The 17,818-nt window shown below is 43.5% G+C and overlaps 1 pseudogene; it reads right to left on the minus strand.

Annotated features, from left to right (window-relative positions):
- Nucleotides 1–31: 31 nt before the first annotated feature.
- Nucleotides 32–4,846, minus strand: LOC133101773 (dnaJ homolog subfamily C member 8-like; annotated as a pseudogene).
- Between the last annotated feature and the right edge of the window lie 12,972 nt (nt 4,847–17,818).

A 17,818-nucleotide genomic window follows, 5' to 3' on the forward strand; every position in this document is an offset into this window, starting at 1 on the left:
ATCTCTACCTTACATTAAATTTACTGAAGAATCAGCTGAAAATAGATGGAAAAGCACCATAATTTCTTTTTTTCTTCTTTTTTTTTTTGGCTTTCTGGAATCAACGTCTGCTTCCAGCTATGATGGAGTAATTGGAATCAGAGTTTCCCTCCTGCCAAGACTATAAAGCTGAACAAAGTATATGAGATGCCTGTTTTCAGGCAATAGGCAGCAAATAACTGTGATCCCTGAGAGAGGGAAGCATGAGTTGAGTCCTACATTTACCCCATCTCTTGATCTGGGGACAATTTTGCAACTATGGCATAGGATGGTCAGCCCCAGGCAGAGAATGATAGTCTCTTGAGCTGAGGAGTCAGAGAGCTAAATTTGGGAGCTGCTAAAGCATCTGTAAATTTCAGTGCAGGGTACCAAAATTAAAGGAGCTACCTAGAAAGAGGATGATTTCTGAGGATTCCCTCCAGATTCCCAGACATGGGATAGGTTTAATGAGCCCAGGGAGAAACTCCACAAGGTCTAGCCTAGCATAACTGCTACAGGGTTAAGACATAACAAAGATACTAGAGGTCACACAGTCTTAGCAGATACAGGAATTCTGGCTGAGTCACAATGGAGACATCTTAGTGAACACCCTGGGTATCCTGTTAAGACAATAGGAAGACCACTGCTTACATGTGAGAACCATGCCCTAGGGTAAGGGCCACTCTAAACCCACTATAACAAAGCCCAAAAGCAGGTCTCAACAACATCAAACTAAGTTTCCAGTATATTAACAGTCGGAACAAAATTCAACATTCTTTAAAGGAAAACAATATAACAGATGCTTTACAAGGATTCATTCACAATGTCAAGGATACTATCACGAATCACTGGACATGTGAAGAAGCAGAAAAATGTGACCCATTAAAACAGAAGTCAATAGAAACCCACCAGAAGATGACTCAGATGTGGTAATTCAAACACTAGGACTTTAAAATGGCTATTATTAAAATGTCCAAGAATTTAAAGAAAGAGATGGACATAATGAATGTAGAGATGGTGAAATCTCAAGGAAAAACTAGAAACTAAAAAAGAACCAAATGGGCATTCTAGAATTGAAATTTATAGTATCTGAAATTAAAGATTTACTGGGTGGACTTAATAGCAAATTGGCAACTTCAGACAAAAAGGTCATAAATTTCCAGACATATCAATAGAAATTATCCAATGTGAAGAAAAAAAGAGAAAAAAATGATTTTTAAAAACCATTTTCTTGGGCTTCCCTGGTGGCGCAGTGGTTGAGAATCTGCCTGCCAATGTAGGGGACACGGGTTCAAGCCCTGGTCTGGGAAGATCCCACATGCCGCAGAGCAACTAGGCCCGGGAGCCACAACTACTGAGCGAGCCATAACTACTGAGCCTGCGCGTCTGGAGCCTGTGCTCCACAACAAGAGAGGCCGCGATAGTGAGAGGCCCGCGCACCGCGATGAAGAGTGAGAGGTCTGCGCACCGCGATGAAGAGTGGCTCCCACTCGCTGCAACTAGAGAAAGCCCTCGCACAGAAACGAAGACCCAACACAGCCAAAAATAAAAAAAATAAAAAAAATAAAAAAACCCCATTTTCTTGAGCTGCAATCTCTTCTTCCCTTATTCATTTCCTTTCATGCATCTCTTTGGTTTCTCTCTCTTTCTTTTTAATTTCCAGCTCAGCATAGTGTTTTATGGTCTGTTTGTACACTGCTTGTTTGAACAGCTTGAGATCCTCCTCCTCCACATTTGTAGGTTTTCCTTCCTTCTTTAGTTGCCCTTTTTAATCTTTCACAGTGTGTTCTAGGTATTATTTTCCTGCCTGAATTACATCCAGGGCCCTCGTCTTTTGTTCCTGATCCAGTAGCAACTTGTAAACATTGTCCACAGCTTCAAAAGGGTTTTGTGCTCCATCAGCATCACCCTCTTTTTTGTCAGGATGCTCCAATATGAATAACTGCTGAAACTACTTTCTTATTTCTTCATCTGTCACTTCAGGATCTATCTGAAGAACATCAGGGTTCAAGTTGAAGTAGGAGGAACCAGGACAAGTCAATCTTTCTATCTCAGTTTTGGACTTTAGAACTGAATCTCTCTTCTTTATTTGTTTCACCTCACAGTAGAAGGTCATAAATGCTTCCTCTGTGCTGCCCCCTCCACCCCAAGCCTGCTCGCTCCTACAGCCACCATTTCCCCAACTCGGTCACCATGTGACTCTTCCTCTTCTTTTCTATTATGTGCATTCAATGCTATACATTTCCCTCTCAGCACTGCTTTCACTGTATCTCATAAATTTTGATGAATTATATTTTCAATTCAATTTAGTTCAAAGCACTTTAAAATTTCTCTTGAGATTTCTTCTTTGACCCTTGTGTTATTTGGAACTATGTTGTTTAATCTCCATGTATTTAGGGATTTTTCCAGCTATCTTTCTATTTTAATTCCACTGTGATCTAAGAGTATGCATTGTAAGATTTCTAGTCTTTTAAATTTGTGAAGGTGAGTTTAATGTCCCAGAATGTGGTCTACCTGGTGAATGTCCTACACAACCTTGAAAAGAATGTGTATTCTGCTGTTGTCAGATGAAGTATCCTATAGATGTCAATTATATCCAGTTGATTGATGGTGTTTTTGAGTTCAACTATGTCCTGACTGATTGTCTGCCTGGTAGATCTGTTCAGTATATGCAGAGGGGCACCGAAGTCTGCAAGTATAATAGTGCATTAATCTATTTGTCCTTGCAGTTCTATCAGTTTTTGCCTCATGTGGTTTGACACTCTGTTGTCAGGTGCACACACATTAAGCATTGTTATATCTTCTTGGAGAGAAGAGACCTGGTGTGGTTATGTTAATACCAGACAAGGAAGATTTCCAAACAAGGAGTATTATCAGAGATGAAGTAGAAATTTTATAACAACAAAAGGGTCAATCAGTCAGGAAGGCATAACTATCTTACATGTATGTGAACCTTAGAGCATCAAAATACATGAAGCAAAAACTGTCATAACTAAAGATAAATAGGCAAATCTACAATCCTGGAGAGAATAAGTGATAAAACAATTGGAACAAAAAGTTAGTACATGTATTAGTTTTCTCTTGCTGCATAACAAATTTTCACAAAGAGGTGGCTTAAAACAACATAGTTTTGTAAGTCACAAGTCAGGGTGGTCTTAAATGGGTTCTCTCCCAAGTGTCTCACAAGGCCAAAATCAAGGTGTCAGCCACTCTGGGCTCTGTAGCCTCTGGGGAAAGTCACTTCTAGGGTCGTTCAGATTGTTGGCATAATTCAGTTACTTGAAGCTGTAGGACTGTGGTCCCTGTTTCTTTGCTGGCTGTTAATCAAGGCCACTCTCAGCAACTAGAAGCTACCTGCTTCCCTTGCCACCTGGGCCCCTCCATCTTCAAAGCCAGCACCTCTTCCTCACACTTGAAGTCTCTCTGACTTCCTCTTCCGCTACTAGCCAGGGAAAACTGTCTGATTTTAAAGAGTTCATGTAAATGGAGCACGTCCACTGGGATAGCCTCCCTAATCTTAAGGTCAACTGATAAGTCATTTTAATTGTGTAGGGGAGGAAAAATATCTTCCCCTTAGCCTTCTAAGTTCTGGGGTTACTATAATAAAATACAGATTAAGAAGAGAAAAACAAACTAAAGTTTATTACATGTATAGCTCTTGGGAGAGATAACCAGAGAAATGAGTAATCCTCAAGGAATGGGCTTAGAATTCAGGCTTAAATATCGTCGTCTTCAGCTAAAAACAGAGAAAGAAGGGTGTGGGGGAGGCCAGTTATGGGAGTGATCAGGAAAAGTAAGGTAAATAAAAGTAAGACTAGTTATGCAGACTTAAGCTGGTACCTTATCCATTGATAAGAGTCTCTTGTGATCTAGTCATCTTTCTCTTCCAGGTACAGAGAAGGAGAAACTCTTACAAACAGAGATTTCCTTTGTAAATGTAAACTCCTCTTGTAAAAGGGTAACTTCTACTTTAGTTTCAGAGCTTCTCCTGTGTCTTCTGTTTCTCAAAATAATCAGTTCAAAATCATCCTTATGACAAGGAGGCATATTCTGGGGTGGCATATTTTGGTCTTCTACAATTGCATCTATGAAAGCCTCTTTGTCACGTAACATAATTTAATCATGGAAGTAACACCAGGGAGTGGAGATCATAGGGCCCCTCTATGCATCTTCCTTCCTATCACAGTAATCATGATATGGCAGATCTGAATAACACAATCAACATGACCTAATTGGCATTTATAGAACACTCGCTCCTAAAGTTAATTATATGATCTAGCTATTCCACTTCTAGGTACCACCCAAGAAAAGTGAAAACTTCTGTCCATAAAAAGATTTTTATGTGAATATTCACGATATTGTATAATTAACAAAGTGAAAGATTTTAATGATGCAATTAAAGCATATGCCTCCTCATAATAAAAATAAAGGCAATTAGAAACTCCAGGAAATTTTTCTTTTTCTGAAGTCTCTGGAGGAACATGAGAGAGCCAGAGAAGCTGTTAAATAAATGTTTGGAAGGATGCCCTGGTGCTCTCTTTCTTTTCTTCCTTCTTTGGAAGGTCTTAGCTACAGACTTCGGTCTAGCAGTAGCCAGACGGGTATCATATTTCATCCAAAGTTGGGATGGTGCACAACATCTTCAAGGCAGGAAAGAAGCGGTGAGAGAAGCATCCACAGGTGATGGGTGGACTCCACATGTGTGGTGGTGATGCCACTGGTGGTGGTATGCGTGTGCTTGTGCTTCTGTGCAATGGGAGGAATGGACATTGTTATTGGAACCAAGCAGGACCCTGCAGGGCCCTCCCTGGTACCAAAGTCGCTCCATGTCCCATTTCTTGTTTGTAGAAAAAGGCTTTGGTCTCCTAGGCTTTCCCTGAGTTCCGAAGAGCAGATCCAAGCAGTTACTAATTAGGGAAGTGAGGCAATGCAGGAACAAAGGAAAAGCAGTTAAGCAAGAAAAGTAATGAGAGCTTAAGCAATAGTTCAGTGATAAAACAGAGTCCTAGCTCCCCCTCAAGGGATGTACGTAACCATCTGACACATATCTTTGAGTTGTTCTGCAAAAACTGAGACCACCACCCAGGTGGATGATGCTGACTACATGCTGACCACAAAAACATAGACCCCAGACTAGTTGGAACCAGAAGTTTAATGATTAAGATTCTCAAAACACCACCAACAACCAATCAGAAGAGAGACCACAAGCTGCAACCCTCACCCAAAATGTTGCCTTTAAAAACCCTTTGCTGAAAACCATCAGGGAGTTTGGGTCTTTTGAGCATGCGTTGCCTCTTTTCCTTGCTCGGCCCTGCAATAAACGCTGTACTTTCCTTCACCACAACCTGGTGTCAGTAGATTGGCTTTGCTGCACGTTGATCGAGGAGACCCAAAGCCAGGTTCAGTGACACTATTTCCACTATGGGTGGGAGGAAGCCTGGGCTATGGGATGCTTCTGGGACAGCTGTAACCACTGCTGTGATTTCTCTTAGCCATTTTTAATGTTGCCACAATGGGATTATTATTGGTGGGGGGAACGGGCAGGGGGAGGAAGGGAAATGTTTGCAAAATCTTCATTAGGGATTTTGTCATATTTCTAGCTCTTTAGGAATAGGCTCCCCTCCACCCCTCTGGAGCTACAACCTATAAATTTTCTCACCCCTTACGTGCCTAAGTAGGAGACAATAGACACATATTTTAGTTGTGCGCATGTGTGCCTGTGATTGGTATCTCAGCTCGATTCTAAATCTAGCTGGTTCGTTCTGCAAGTGACAGCACGGCTTTCAAACTGGTAGAGTAGCTCTTTGAAAAGCTCTGTGTTTCAGGGCTGAAGTGGGTCCTGGGAAAGAACTGAATTCTCCTCCCCTGTGTCCCGTCTCTCACTGCCTACAGCTGGAGGTGAAGCCTTCCTGGACCACTCGTCCCCAGTCTGGGCAGTTCACAATCAGCACACTTTCCTCCCAGTCTTCAGCCTAGTTCTACCTTTCCAGGGAGCATAGCTTTTTTACCCTATTGCTCTGAAGGGTTCTTCCAACTACCTCTGAGAAGACTAGGGACCCCATACAGATGCATTCGCGGCTGATTGTAAGGCTAGAAGGTGGACAACAGGCTAGCAGAGCCCCAGACCCTCTACCCCCCTCACCGCTTCCTGCCCCCATGGAGTATCTTGCTTTTATCTGTTTCATATATAACCTGCCACAGAAGGGAGATATCTATTGAAGAAAGTATTAGGCTGCTCTCCCCACAAAATATTGAAACCAATAATATTCTAATATTTGAAGACGGTCTTCCTAGAATACTTGTGAAGAAAACCATATTTCCAGAAGCTTCTGCTTATCTCCAACCATACGTGTTTCTTTCCTTATTAAAAGAATTTTTACTTACTCTTGGGCATCAATACTTGATGCTTATCTGAGGAACAACTTTTGATGAGAGCCTTGTCATAGAAAATACACGAATGTATAAACATAACAGCAAAAAATTGTTTACAGTTTCAACCGAATGATGAACCCTGCCCTCGTACTCCAGGCTTGTCCTTCCGTTTTCAGTTTACCTGGTCCACGCTGGCATCAGTGTTTAAATACCATCATGTTCTGGCAATGCTCTTTAAAATAGCTATGACAGCTTTTTACAATTTAATTTTGTTGCTATTATCGTATTTATTAGTTTTATTATTATAAAAGTCAAACATTACAGAAAGCTTATAAAATAAAGAGAAGCAAAATCAAACAAATACTTAAAACGCCTGTAATCCCAACGCCTGGGGAGAACCAGAGATGACATTTTGATTACCTCCCTCCTGTCACTTTTTAAAACATTTTTAAAAATAAAAATGGGATCATGTGAAGTTTTAACTTGCTTTTTTTTTTTCCAATTTAATGATATATTTGAGTATTTTTCCATTTAGTACTCTTCAAAAACCTTATTTTGAATAGTAGAATGGAATTTTATCACAGTCATTCATCCAAGCCTTGACGGTTGGCTGATATTTCCAATTTTCTACAACTATGAACAATGCAACGATAAACGTCTTTGAAGCAAAATTTAATTCTTTGCCTCCATTCAAGATTATTTCCCTAAGGTAAATCCCTTGCAGTGTTATTTTCGTACGTATTCCCAAAGTGCTCTTCATTTCATTTTATATACCACCACCTCACCCTCCCAGCAGTATAGAGGATTACCATATCACTGATCTGTGCAGATTCTGTATAATAATAATAATAATAATTATTATTATTATTATTTACTAATATGATAGGCAGGAAATAGCTTATTGTCATTTATACTTATATTTCTTTGGTTACCAATTATACTGCCCTTTTTCATAGGCTTATTAGTCAAATATCTTTCTGCTTTTTGGATATTTCCACTTGGACGTTCCCCAGGCACCTCCAGTTGATACACCCAAAAGTTAACTCATATTCTTCACCTAGTAAATCTGCTCCTCTTCCTTCAGTCCATGCCTTGGACAATGGTACCACCAACCAGCCAGGTTCCCAAGCCAGAAACCTTGGAAGCATCCTTGATTCCTCAGTATCTTTCACACCAGTCTCCTTCTCTGCCTTCACTCTTCCCAGCCACTATCATGTCTTGCTTAGGTGACTCCCCAGAGCCTGCTGGTCTCCCTGCTTCCAGTTCTGTCCCCTTCTGATCCTCTCCACACAGTGTGGTCAGAGTGATCCTTCCAAACGCAAATCTGATGTTGCTGTTTTGCTTCAAGCCCTTCAGTGGCTCCTGTTTCTAGTGGGATGAGGTCCAAGCACCCTAACATGCTCTACGGGCCTGCGTGACTGACCTCAGCTGTTTGTCCAGCCAAGCTTCTTCTTCGCCCTGTGTCTGTCTGTTTTCCCTGCCCGGAATGTCCTTCCCCTGTTCTCTCCCTTCACGGTGTGGCGAACTCCTACTGATCCTGCAAAGTCCAGTTTAAACACCACCTTCCATGTTTAAAGTGTCATGAAAGTTCAGCTGAATTGAACTGAATAGAAAACGTTGCAATACTCATTGAAGGCAATTGAACCAGGGTTGTGGACAGGTTTGTTTTATTTTTATCAGTGGTTACCAGTTCATATGCTCTGCTTTTATTTGGTTTGTTTTTATTTGAAAGTATCTGGTTATGACCCCACAAAACCCATGTGATCCAGGTTTAGCCCTCTGGACTTAAAAGATGTTTTGCCACTTAGAAGCTGTGCAGCTTTGGGTAGCTCACTTTGCTTTCCTTGACTGTAAAATGCAGATAATAGTTTGTCATGGGCCTAACTCAGGATCTTGCCCATCACATTTACATGAGTGAATGAAATGGGGCAGAGAGAGTCTTATATGTGTTAGCACAAGTTCCTGTGCCCTAGGCACCGTGAGGCCAAACAAACTGAAACCTCGGGAGTTTGGAGCAGAGAAAGATTTATTGCAGGGCAATGCAAGGAGATGGGTGGCTCATGCCCTAAAAACCCCTGAGCTCCCTGAAGGGTTTCGGCAAAGAAGCATTTTTAAAAGCCAGGTGAGAGGGGGTCGCAGGGTATGTGATCAGCTCGTGCAAAATTCTCTGATTGGCTGATGGTGAGGTAACAGGGCGGTGTCACAGGGGTTAACATTATCAGTCCTTGGGCTCCAGGAGGCCTGGGGCTATTTGCTCACGGTCATCAAGCAGTTAACATCTTCCGTTTGGTGGGGGGTTTTCACATCTGCCAAACAACTCAGGAAATGTGCATCAAGTACTGTTACTAGGTCCTTCAGAGAGGAGCTAAAGCAGAGGATATGGGGGAGGCCTGTCCTGGGAAGACCCCATAGGGTCCTGTTCGGTTACATACGTATTTGATATACCAAGTAGACTCTAGTGCAGTGTTAGGCATATTTGGTGGGAAGGCAGTAACTTTTTTAACGAATGAATGAATGAACACGTTATGCGCTCTGATCATGAAACTCATTAGGGGAACTCAAAAGTGCAGAGGCTTTTTTATCCACCCTACGATCCTGCCAGTTTTCCAAATAGTTCATCCATGGATTTGTTTCCATTTTGATTTACAATCATTAGATTAGGACTGTCTTTGAGAAAGAATCTAAAAATTAGGCTTAAAGAACCTAGGAGTATTTCTTTAGTTGGCACTGAAAAAAAAAAAAAAATCATTTGGAGAAGACTGAGGGTTTTGAAGCTTCTTTGAAAATCCCCCCATCCCGCTCTGGGAAAGGATCTCCAGGCTGACATTTTTTGGAAACTTGAGGACCTCACAGGCTCAGGTTCGTGCTGGCCCTGGGCAAAACTGTGAAGGGCAACCACCTGTCCTTTCCTCCTGCGGCTCTCACTGTTCCCAGTTGGAGGGAAAACAGCGCTGGGTAGCAAAGCTGGGTCTGGTCCTGCCGCTGCCATTCATTTCTGTACCTGGCTACTTTGCAGCTGTCCTGTAAGATGGAGTGATAGCTTTGTCACTGGTTTGCCATCAGGATGAGCAAATAGATTTGGGAGCCCTGGGTCTGCTTCAGGTCAGCATGTGGTCCCCCTTGGGTCCAGGTTTCCAAAGGCCGGGTGGGGCTATTGAAGGAAGGGGGACCCCTTCCAAGGCCCGAGGGTGGGCTCTTGTCTAACGTTTGGAAATGAATTGTCCAAGGAGACACACGTGCTGACAAAGCAAGAGACTTTATTGGGAAGGGGCACCCCCGGGCGGAGACTAGCAGGGTAAGGGGACCCAGAAGAACTGCTCTGCCGCGTGGCTCGCAGTCTTGGGTTTTATGGTGATGGGGTGAGTTTCCGGGTTGTCTCCGGCCAATCATTCTGACTCAGGGTCCTTCCTGGTGGCCCGCGCGTGGCTCAGCCAGGATGGATTCCAGCGAGAAGGATTCTGGGAGGTTGGTAGGACACATGGACTGGAGTCTCTCTCCTTTTGACCTTTCCCGAATTCTTCTGGTTGGTGGTAGCTTGTTAGGTCTTCGTTCCTTACCAGGACCTCCTGTCGTGAGATAACTCGTGCAAGTGGTTACTCTCTTGCCTGGTCAGGGAGGGCAGTTTCAGTCCATCGTTCCCCTAACAGGGCCACTGGTGAGTTTCCTTGGGGACACACAGATTTTTTATTTTTTTTGCCTTTTTTTTTTTCAGTTGTCAATATTTAAAAATAAAGAGCTTTCACACATTTACAAAAAAAAAAAGGCTGAAAAATTTTCAGCTTTCCTTGAAAAGCTGAAGATCTGGTAACACTGACTGACTTCCCCATCTGGAAATAATCTTCTGGAGGGAGCTGGCCAGGACCTGGGAGCTGCCCATATTCCCCACCGTCCTTTTGTCCTTTTGTTAAAGGATAATTGTGAAGCAAGGGTAACAGTCATGACTCTCCTGCAGATATAAAAATGAACACATTAAAGATTGTGTTTAATTCATTCATGAGGAGAATGGGGAGGTGTTACAGCCAGTACAAAGGAGAATCCAAAGCTCAGGAATCTTGAAAACAAAAAAACAAAAACAAAGCTCAGGAATCTTGAAATAAACATGCCATTGGAGGCAAAACTGGGGGAGACAGGTCAGCTGAACCTTCATGGCAGAATTTACATGTATATAGACAAGAATTATTTTGCATTGATAAATAGAATATTGCCTGCCATATCAGTAAACAAAGATGTCATAATCATCAGTGATTGCAGCCCTCCAACAGTGAACTGGTGAGCCCTGAGGGAACTCAGGAAGGAAACAAAGAATATCTGCCATCTAGCAGCCATCAGATTGCAGCCACTCCCTGCAGTGAGCCCTGAGGAGACTCAGGTTGTGAAAACACAAGATACTCGCCCCAGATAGCTGAGGTGCATATCAAAGGAATGATTTCAGTGAGCCCAGACTCTTGCATCTTCCCATACATAGAAAAGCGCTACATTCCTTAACCTGAGATACCTAGTTTTCTTTTATTAACAGTAACCTTTTGTTCCTACTACTTGCCCTTTGTTGCAAAACTGCTATATCCTAGCTCTCCCCTCGCCTCCTCCTCGGAGCAGTTTTCTCAGGGTTACATGAGATGCTGCCTCCTGGGCTTGAAGTCCAAAAAATTCCCACCAAATAAAACATAACTCCCAACGTTTAGGTGGTGAGTATATTTTTTTAGTCAACAGCATTGTTATTGGTTATCTACGGCTTACAGAGTTGTAAAGCAGCTCCTTAGAATCAGAATCAGCTAACCTGGACCTCATCCAGTCTAGACTCCAGACAATGCAGTTTTCCATAGAAGCACAAAATTTCCCCTATGTTTCTGTTTCCCATTGTCCTATTTACGGACTGCCTGGACTCAGAAGCGTTTGTCCACCCAGATCCTACAGAGCTGTCATTTCTCTCGTTTTTACTCAGTTCCTTCAAAATGTACAGATTGGCATAGATAATCTCTAAATTACCTTACAGCTCTTTAATTCAAATATCTTTTTTTTTTTTTTTTTTATGTCCGCGCCACACAGCACGCGGGATCTTAGCTCCCCGACCAGGGATCGAACCCGCGCCCCTTGCATTGGAAGCGCGGATTCTTAACCACTGGACTGCCAGGGACGTCCCATAATTCAAATTTCTTAGGGCAGCTTCCACCCAACACTCCCAACACACATCACCTCCATAAATTATTCATCCTTATTCACATGCTTATCAGTGAGGTGTAGCTACCATCATTTGTGCTAAGGTGTTAATGGGTGATGTTTTATGAATACGATACTGTATCCTCCGTAACATGTACTTCTACAGCTTCAATTACCACCCAAACCATCATCTTTGTGAAAATACCTCACAACACTCAGCTCCAAACACCTGCTGCTTCAGACATCTAAAGTCAGCAAAGATCTTCACCCCATAAGACTGTACCCTTTTCTCCAATCCCCCCCAACCCCGGCCCCCCTTGGCCCAGTCCCAGAGAGAGGACAGCCTCTGTTGGCAAACTGGGGATGAAAATAAGTGAAGGCTGTAAAAAGTACCAAGCACACTATCTTCCTGGACCCCAGCTGGGGGGCAGAGAAGAGAGTTAGGGTACCAAGCTAGAATTTGAAAGATTACACGACACTGGGCATCCTGATGACCAAATAGAGCCTATTATATCTTGAGGTTTTTTTACAAAATTGAAATGATTATTACCTGAACAAGACCGGAACAATTTGGGGTCAGATGGAGTTTTCACCTAAGAATAAGGAAAGAATCTCCCCACCCCATTCATTCATCAATTCATTCATTCAACCAATATTTATAGAGTGCCGAGTAGGTGCCTAGGCCTGTCTTCAACTCTGCTTTCCATTCCCTCCACCTCCCATGCACCCCATAGCCTTCCAGAATTAAATCACTGTGTCTGAGGCATGAGATAGATGGGCTCCAGGCTAGGCATTTACAACTAGCCTCCTGTTTACATTTCCTGAAGAAGGAGGCAGGTGGGCTCTAGGCTAGTTACAACCAGTCTCCTGTTTGTACTTATGGAAATAACAACAGGAACGGGGTAAATAGCTGGACTTTGTCTCCTGTGGACACTTTAAGATAGCAGTCATGGCAGGGACAGAGAGGGGCTAAAACCTTGCTTGAGCAAAAGATCAAGAGGTCACATATTTCCCATCCTTGGGGCAAGGGAGACACTGCACATGCACAGAACGGCTCCTTAGGGGTCAAAAAGGAGGGGGCTCCACCCCAGAATAGGTGGTGACAAGCCTCCCCCCACCTCCCTATAGGCCTCCGGGCGGGAATCCATCTTGAAAAAAGTTGTGCACGCATGTTGGGGAGTGCCCTAGGGCAGGGCAGGCGGAAAAGAAATGAGATTATTGGCCAAAGGTAAACAAAGACCCGGAGGAACTGCCCTATATAAAGGACTTAACCGCCTTTTTTTTTTTTTTTTAATAATTTTTATTTTTTAAATTTTTATTTATTTATGGCTGTGTTGGGTCTTCGCTTCTGTGCGAGGGCTTTCTCTAGTTGCGGCGAGCGGGGGCCACTCTTCATCGCGGTGCGCGGGCCTCTCACTATCGCGGCCTCTCTTGTTGCGGAGCACAGGCTCCAGACGCGCAGGCTCTGTAGTTGTGGCTCACGGGCCCAGTTGCTCCGCGGCATGTGGGATCTTCCCAGACCACGGCTCGAACCCGTGTCCCCTGCATTGGCAGGCAGATTCTCAACCACTGCGCCACCAGGGAAGCCCAGGGAAGCCCCTTAACCGCCTTTTTACTGCGCTCCTCTTCATTAGGGAGGATGCCCACACCCTTCCTCTCTGGTGTGTATCTCTGCTTTGCTCTGTCTTAACTAAAGAAACTGTTTCTCTGTGAGCTCTCCCACATGTTGTGCTGTGTCTCTAATAATAAACTTTGTACCTGTTTTTACAGTTTTTGCCTCCTTGAAACAAGCTTGCTTTCAAGCAGGGGTAAAAGTCAGGGAAACTTTGCTTCTAGCCTCTAGCCCTTGCTGGTCTAGCAGCTAGGATTCCTGGTTTTCATCCAGGCTATCCAGGTTCGATCCCTCAGCAGGGAACTAATAAGATCTTGCTTCAAGCCACCATTCACTGCTGTCTCTCTGAGATCATGAGCGTGTCTTTCTCCTGAGTGTCCTTAAGTCAGAACCAGCTCAGCCACTTACTCATGGGATAAGTTACCTTCATGAAGCAGCTGTTTCCATTATTTTGAAAATAGGGATCCCTCCCTGCCTTAAGAAAGGCAGCTATTACTTATTAAGTCAGGAAATGAATGTATGGACTCAGTCATGGCATTGCTACCTTAAATGATAACAGCTAACATTTACTTAGTATTTACTGTGTGCCAGGCTCAGCACTTTAGATGCATTATCTCATTTAATTCCTCACCACAATCCTCCGATGTAGGTGTTTGTAGGTATTATTATCATCACATCCATTTTACAGACAAGGAAATTGAGGCTGAGAAAGAGAGGTTAGGGATTTGTCTCCCAGCTAAGAGGTGGAGTTTTGTATAGAGCTTACCTGCTAAACCACTGGGCATCACCCCCAAGGTAAGGACTAAACTCCTCTCTCCTTCCCCTCCCCCAACACCTGTAACCACCTGCCTCTCACACCCCAGTGCATCTCTTGAGCCCCCAGTGTATCGCTCACGCTGTTCTCTTCACGCTCAGTGACTGCTCCCTCCTCACCCAAACGCTCCCACACAAGCTCACACCTGTCCCCTGGTTATCCTCAAGACAGCTTTAGAAATCCATTTTTGGTGGTTTTCTTCTTCAAGCTCTCAGAGCCCTTCACAGGTATGCCATACATACTTCCACTCTAGAACTTCTATTTGTCCTTAGGATAAAGTTCAATGTGACCTTAGAGCTGAGGCAGGAGATAGATGGGCCCCAGGCTGAACAGCTGGAGTTTGTCCCCTGTGGACAGATACTCCAAGATGAAGACGAGGAGGAGCTAAGCCCTGCCTAGATAAGAGACCACATAGTTCTCGTTCTCGAGGTCAAGGAGACCTTCCCAACTATACATGCACAGAAAGGCTTCCTGGAGGTCGAAAAGGGAGTGATGTCACCCAACCCATAGGTCTCTTCGCTAGAATCCATCTTGGCTAAGAGATACGCCCGCATACATGGGAGGACCCTGAGATAAACCAAATACGGACTCAGAACCAGGCAAAGCAAGATGATTGGCCAAAGGAAACCTGGACGAAATGCCCCATATAAGCGATTCAAACTACCACGAGGGCACGACTCTCTCTCTCAGCCCACCCATGTGTCTATCCACACATACTCTTTTTTCCTCCTAATAAACACTTTACTTGTTTCGCTACTTTCTGTTTCTTTGTGGAAATTCATTTTCTGCAAAGCTGTACAGGCAGGACCTTGTCACTGGCCACTGGTCTCATGGCTAGGATTCAGCATTCTCACTGCCATGGCCTGACTTCAATCTCTGGCTGGGAACCGAAATCCTGCTACAAGCTGCTGCAGGCCGAGGCCACCGGAGATCAGCGTCAAGCAAAGCCAAGGGAGATATACAGGAGGGCCCACCCAGAATCTGGAGTAGGAACTTAGAGTAGGATCACAGGATAAATACATGTAAGTAAAGTATAAATGACAATGTCATGATAAGTGGGGTGGTTGAAATCAGCTTTGATGATCAGGTCATATGCAGCTTGAATCCAGAGAATATGGGCCACAAATGCACCCCTAGGAGAGCAGGATTTGAAGCCCCTGTAGGATGAGCCCCTATAGATGGACACTCAACTCATCCCTCCTTGCCATGGAAAGAATCACCCTGGACATGTGTATCCCAGATCTTGCGCCCAGGGCACATCCCTGGTCCCACGCAATCTCCATGCACTAAGAAGGGAACTCCTAAAAGCTTGGGATGGTACGATTGTTTCCTAAGTTGGAAAAGGTCTTCAACCTCCAGACGACTTAAAATTAAATACACAGAATGAATTCAAATCTCGATTCATGTTTATGCTAAATTTGAGGATAACTGCACATATTTGGGATTGAAAGTATTTGTAATTTTTAAGAATTTAGCATTTTGGAGTCTAACAAATTTATCTTAAGATTCCAATTTCAACTGTGTACTTTATTAATTCAGACTTAGATTTTTAAGTTGAAAGGGATGAGAATTTTGCTACGTTTGTAAATAGTATCATGATTACCAGACTTGAAGGTTAATATCTATATAATTATTAGCTTTACTAGAATTGTTTAAATATGTGGGAAGGCTTTGTATATTGGTCAGTTGCAAAACGTAGCAAAAAATTTATTAAATTTAAAAATGAGTTTAAAATAACTAAGAAAATTCAAGTAACTAAATTATAAGAAACCCTTAAAACTAATTGCTAAATTCACTAGCTTTATAAATAATTAGAATTGTGAGCTGAAATTTTAAAAGTTTAAAGGTTAGTTTTATTTATTGCTTCAATAAATTCCATAATTTGAAAATTTCTAAACTGATAAACTGCCCTTTGGGAAACCGAAAAATCTAACGATGATTACTGTTTATATGTCTGTTTCCTGCCACTAAACAATGAATTCATTGAGTAGAAAGCAACTTGTTCCTTATATCCCCATCAGCTGGCACAAGAAAGGCCAGAAGAGTAGGTCACCCATGATAAGTACACCAGCAGCGAATATTTATTGTTCACTAAATGCCAGTGTAACAGGGAAGAGCCAAATCTGACTACATGGTGGATCTGTTTCTTTTACTTTAACCTTTGCTTTCTGCTGCTTTTGTTCACTAAAAGGATACTGTCTCTACATAATGGCCTGCCTTGGGGAACCCTGCCCTTCCGCCTGAATGTTAAACCAAAGTGCCTTCTTCAGGGAAACAACCAGACCCTGTCCACCTGTGGGTGGTTACAAGAAAGCAGAAATTAACACATCCTCTCCCCGAGGCTGGCCATTCCAGGGGATATTTGCAAAACTTATGACCTTTTTACTTTACTTCCTCATCTCCTCCCCCTCTCTGTGCTATAAAAGAAACTGGCATCCAAACCCCCATAGGATGGTTTTTTGGAGACATTAGTCTGCCATCTTCTGAGTCTGCTGGCTTTCCGAATAAAGCCGTATTCCCTGCCTCCACACCTTGTCCCCAATTTACTGGCCTGTTGTGCGGCGAGCTGTGATGTGTGCTTTACTCACAGGATTTCACGGGATCCTCACCACAACCTGTGACGACCTAAAAAAGTTAAATCAAGGTCAAGTTCACGCAGCCAGGGAGTGTTGGAGCCAGGGCTGAATCCAGGCTCCCTGACTTCAGGGCTGCATCTTCCCTTAACTTCTCTGTCACTAGTTGGATGGATGAAATTCTTTAACGGTGGGACTTTTGACAATCGTTTGAGCTGAGGAAATAACATGCGTGTGCTGGAGACATGGGTGTGATGGTCCCGTGTGGACAAGTGACCAGGACAGAGATAGCAGATCTTGGTGGAGCTTCCTGGGACCGAGCTGAGGAAACCGAAAAAGCTGAGTTTTCTTTAAAAGACAGAAAACGTGGAGCTTCTGGAAGGAAGGAGATAAGGGATGGAAAAGAAAGGCACCTCATTTAGGGTTGGTTGACCTGAAGTGAAACCCAAAACAGCCACCCACTGAAAGCTTGGATATTGTGCTAATTTGTGGCAAACGATGAACAGGAAGTCCACGCTTTAATTTACCAGCTAAGTTAGCGCTCAGAGATGGACAGATACGACGGTGGCCCTTTGCACTTTGAACCTCAAGCGTGTCCTCTACGGAAGAGTGTGCTGTAGGGGAGAGAATCAGACGTCAAGAGGGAAGGCTGGCTGGACCACGGGGTGCCCTGGGCCCGACAGAAAAGCCAACAGAGCCGTGTGCCGTGTTGCACAGCTGGCAGCAAGTCAGGGGAATACTCCACTCTGCTCAAATGGTGTTTCAGACGTTTACCATGGTTTACCATTAAAACATGGTCACCTTCCTACCGTACAGCACGGGGAACTCTACTCAATACTCTGTAATGACCTATATGGGAAAAGAATCTAAAAAAAGAGTGGATCTATGTGTATGTATAACTGATTCACTTCGCTGTACACCTGAAACTAACACAACATTGTAAATCACCTATAGCCCAATAAAATTTAAAATAAACAAATAATTTAAAAAAATTTTAAACAAAACCAAACCATGGTCACCTTGCCTAAACCCAGCTCCCAAGACACGATGGCAACACACCTTCAAAGATGTCCCCGGCAGGGGTCACAGCGGTCGTTCTCAGCAGGCGTGACACAGCCCCTGGAGGGCACCCCGGAAATCTGTGGGTGCAACCTTTGTTTATCACAGTGATGGAGGGGGACTATGGGCATTTAGTGGGGGTGGACATAGCACAGTACGTCAGAACACACAAATCAAGACTTGAAACATCTCACGTGACTTAAATACCCATTT

Source organism: Eubalaena glacialis, chromosome 11 (genome assembly GCF_028564815.1).
Source record: "Eubalaena glacialis isolate mEubGla1 chromosome 11, mEubGla1.1.hap2.+ XY, whole genome shotgun sequence".
In the NCBI taxonomy this organism is placed as follows: Eukaryota; Metazoa; Chordata; class Mammalia; order Artiodactyla; family Balaenidae; genus Eubalaena; species Eubalaena glacialis.